Here is a 4,673-nt window from a genome sequence, read left to right as displayed (position 1 = left end):
AAATAGAAGCCTGTCATAAAACCGGTCCCACCATTTTACTACATACAGTGCATAGCGTAAGCTACCCCTACAAAGGCAGATACCTGCCAGCTCACAGGGTAGTGAAAGAGGAGTTTTACAAACTCTGACTATAGACTTCAGCATCAAAATTCTGACTGTATCACTCCAATATCCAGAGAGGAGATCACAGCAAGCAACAAAACTTTTGGCTTCTTTTATATCACAGGCTTACAGGTGAATTTGCGGCCAATTCCTTTTCCATTCCCTGCCCCCAACCATAGCAAATCCATAAAGGTTGCCTCAGTATTCAAAACATGACCATGTTATCAGTCTTTTTCTTTTATTAGTGCCAGTGGCAATCTGATCCTATGACACAGCTTGGCCACTTGTTTCACACCTTCCCAGTTAACATAAGCTCCCTCCTCAATCATACTTACGGAGTCTTCCAAAGTGGGATAACTCAGCAAGTCTAGCACTACAGACTTAAAAAATAAAGCACTGTCCAGACTCTGTCCAGAAATGGAATAGAAATGAACAGATGAAGTATCTTAACTAAATGAAAGTGTTTGTCTTCTCCTCCCCAAAATCATGATAACAGAGAGAAAAAGAGGCTGTTGCCAGGACTCTGCTTTGGAATAGCATCTGCATAAGTTAATACCATTGCTGACATCTAAGGTAGTTCTTCCCCGATAATCAACCTGCAGAAAAAAAGTCTTAAGAAATGCCTTCTGTATTGAAACCCAGATGAATCAAAAATAATTCAAGCTGGATGAAGATTAAGGGTGAAAGAAGAATAACGGTTATGGGTCAAGAGAGGTTAGAGGAGCAGAAACAAGTTCTGCATTAGTCCAAGGTTCATCAGAACTGTCTTACTCATGCAGCAGTTCAACATAAATAACAGACTAAGTACAACATATGAAAAAAATAGGTTGTGTAATGGTCATATTCAGTTCTTACCATTTCCCTGGCATGCACTCACCTAGACCAGAACTGAATTGAGCAAGAGCAAAACACAGCCAAACCAAGCTACATAGAACTCCACAAAGAAATAGAAGTTCAGTTGGATTCAGACAAACCCAAGAATAACCATTACACTGTGGAAAGTATTTGCAGTGAAAAATAATTTAATGGCAAAGTGGCATTTCTGAGACTTCTATCCTTCTGAAAAGCAATACCAGTCCCACGTCAGAAAGTCTGCAAGAAAAGTTTCCATTGCTATAATTGAGCTTCTCTGTTGAGGTTGTATTGTTCCTCTTCTGCAGAAAATCTCAACAAAATTTCTATAGTTTAAAGGCAGTCAAAAAGCCGTCTTCTCCCACTTTGAGGTGGAACTTGTGGTCTCAGGTTATCTAAGAAATCTTTAAACTATAAAGTGCAGATCAAAGAGCCTGCATCTACACTGCTGAAGTCAAAGAACAAACCAAATGAGAAGTCCAAGCTGGTCATGTGCGCCAGCTTCAACAATGGAATAGCTAGAAAGTATGCATTGGCCAACAGGGACCATTGGGTGCCATGGGACCATTATAGGTGCCAGAGAAATAGTACAAGAAACTAGATTTGCACAGCAGGTTCCTCATCCAGATACATTTTTCTTCCTGAAAGATTTGTTACTGACTTGCAAAATCAGACAGAAGAAGCTGCAGAATCAAGACAGATCTCCAAGGCAGAACCCAAAAGAAAATCCAACATGCTCAAGCTGGCTCTTTCCCTACTAGTGCCAATTTCTAACCCCACTTTGTTTCAGTCCTGTCTTCACTCCAGCAGCCAGAAAGCTGTGTCCCCAGACTGGTACAGCAGGAATCGAGAACAAGAGCATTCCAGGCTCAGAGCACAAGGCAGGAGAGAGATGAGGCAGCATTGGTGTGAGCTCACCACTCACCCAGTTACTGGAAGGTGCTTTAGACAGCACTATAGGGAAAAGCCTAAAGCTTTACCATGATATCTGTAGGAAGACAGAAACATAAATCAGTGTGGTTATCAAAATACCCCCAGAAGTCAGTCCCAGTAAATGCAAGCTCACCTTCTCAAAGAGGCATGGCCACAAGGGAGGCCCTGTTTCCCAGATCTGTGCTCTTAGGGTACTAACACATGAGAACTATTAGACAGGACTATCCTGTAAGACAGTTAAACACAATTCTTTTATCAGGTATAGGTCTAATATCCACACTAGTATAACACAGTGATGTCATTTCTCAGGCTTATTTTTCTAAAGTAAAGATATTGAACTCTCTTCACTTAGCCCTATCAGTTAACTCTAATGAGTTAATGAACTGATTTGGTTGGCTTCTCCAGTTTCCAACAGAAGTGTTAAATCTTTTGCCCAGCTTCTATCCCCTGTTGAGTCTTTGCTGAATTCACAAAATAAAATTGCTGTCAAACAGACATGGACCACTAACAACAGTCATAGCTCAGAATAAGAGGCAATTTGTGCATGCTCCTGCCCCGAGAATCATGAGGAAATCAGGAAAATGAGATACCACTTGGGACAAGGGTATGAGATGTGAACATCGCAATGGTATCGGTGTCACTAGATTCATTGCTCAGGAAAGCCTTATTTTCCTTAAATTGCAATTGTCTTGTATTTCAGGAAAAGGGTAAGATGTAGCTTTACTATTTGAACGGGCTTTTTCCAGGCTGCAGCTCTGGAGTTTGTGTGTCAAAGAGCTGGTCAAGAGATTGCAAAACAGTTAGTATCATTTCCAGTAGAAGACATCCTTCATAGGTATAGGGCATCATCTCTGCTCTTTGTTTCCAAAATCAAACACACCAGAAGTTTTCTACTCACCACCCCTGACCACCACACACACAGTAATGCCAGAACCAATGTTGCCTTTGACCTTAAATTAAATAAGGCCAGAGTAGTGCCCATTTTTCTGGGCTCTGATCTCCAGGGTATAGAGCTAAAATTGCCAGAGACTGATTCTTTTTGTAAAAGCCACATCCCATTTTGCTGCTGAGTCTTGGCCCAACAAAACTTGATCTCTGGCACATCTTCTCCTCTTCTCCACTGCTTAAATATCACTGACACATATAATTAACACCAGGTCAAACATGCCACTCCAACATTTTAGAGAATCTGGTTTCAGCTGCTGTACTGAAGCTCTCTGATTGTGCCAAAAATGGGTAATAGACACCAGGACATAGAGCGGGGTCAAGAAACATCCGTAGAAAGTTTATTTCACTCTATCAGATGTTAATCCATATTCTACCAGCTAATGGAAAAGTAGTTGGTTGGGATTACTCAATGAAATAAAGCTTGTTTTCACACAAAAAGCTCTTATTTTATATCTAGGATAAAATATTAGATAGACCTAGATGAACAACTGCCAAGCCAAGCTAAATTTGAATCTAAAGCTAAAGAGACTGTTATCTGGATCCTGAAAGTTTGTCAGAGAAACAAATCATCCAGAAAAAAATTCAGCCTTAAATTCCTTCCAGGCCCGCTTGAGTCCCATTGACAAATCTTTATTCCTTCTCAAAAAAAAAAAAAAAAAAAAAAAAATCTGGACAGCATTGAACACCTAGACCAAATAGGTGAGACTATACAAGGAAATATCAGTAGAGCATGATGTTAACATGAGGAGCAAACCACTTCAACACCTAGTAGCAACATATACATGAGTAGCCATCCAAGACTTTGGGACAAAGACAAGGAATTCTAGATGAAGTTTCTGTCTAGAACTGCATGAACAAAGCACATTAGATACTGAACATAGGTTCTGCTGTAGTTGTAGTCAAGCCCATCAGGAAAGAGAAGTTCCCAGGTATCTCAGATGCTGCAAAAATCTCCTTCCCCTAAAGCAAAAGGAGCATTTCTAAACTTAGTTTCACAGATCCAGAACCAGCTTGTTGGATCAGTGCTTGATTACATTACTAGTTACACCTGACCTTCACAGTTTATTCATCCACCATGAGAAATACCTGCAGCAAGCACTTGTGTCTTTTAAAAAAACACATGCACAAGTCCACCCTTCAATTACTGCTCTAGACACCACTGAAAGGCCTCCTTTCCCACTCCTGCTCTCTTCAAGCAAGTCACAGGCCCACATATATCATTCAGTAGCTTTCTTTGCAAGAGTAAACAAAAACACAAATTCCAATAAGCTTTTCACAATATTAAAACATATATCAAAATAACTTTGACTCTACAAACAAAGCACTGTCCATATCTCATCTCAAACCTCAAGCCTGTGTGGTGCTCTGTTCATCAGGTACAAAGTTAGCCATTACCAATATCACAAAGAACATATTCAGAACAAATTTGTAAAAGGACACATGAAAATTGATAACAGATTAAAACAGGGTGACGTTATGAGATATTCCACATAAATGCAATAAAATCTCCGGAAATGTCCTTACCTTGTAATCCAGGTGTAAGTATACGAACAAGCCCTGCTGTCCTGTCTGATCGCTAATCTTGCCTACCAGCATCCCAAAGGATCTGCACAAAAGACAGAGCAGAGAATAGTTTTAAGCTCCCCAAGATGCTCCTCTTCCCCTCACACCCCAAGTGTCTGTGCAACTTGCTATCATTTTTCTAAAGCAAGTCCTGGGAGGGGGGACGGGCTGGGGTGGTATATGAATCATGGAGAGACTTAAATGCAGCAGCCAGAACCTCATTGCAAACTGGCAGAGGAAACCAGGGCAGTTTCTCCCCTTTCCCAAATGACATC

General features: G+C 40.6%; 1 long non-coding RNA gene across 1 annotated transcript; it reads right to left on the bottom strand.

Annotated features, from left to right (window-relative positions):
- Positions 1–1,285: 1,285 nt before the first annotated feature.
- LOC112959450 lies at positions 1,286–4,426 on the bottom strand. The gene is made up of 3 exons (XR_003251616.1): positions 4,360–4,426; positions 2,021–2,113; positions 1,286–1,942 (listed from the first exon to the last, which is right to left on the bottom strand). It is a non-coding gene; the product is annotated as an uncharacterized LOC112959450 (long non-coding RNA).
- Positions 4,427–4,673: the final 247 nt, after the last annotated feature.

This window comes from Nothoprocta perdicaria, unplaced genomic scaffold, assembly GCF_003342845.1.
Source record: "Nothoprocta perdicaria isolate Ctin4 unplaced genomic scaffold, notPer1 scaffold_0, whole genome shotgun sequence".
Taxonomy (NCBI): domain Eukaryota; kingdom Metazoa; phylum Chordata; class Aves; order Tinamiformes; family Tinamidae; genus Nothoprocta; species Nothoprocta perdicaria.
This window is presented reverse-complemented; position numbering and strand designations above follow the sequence as displayed.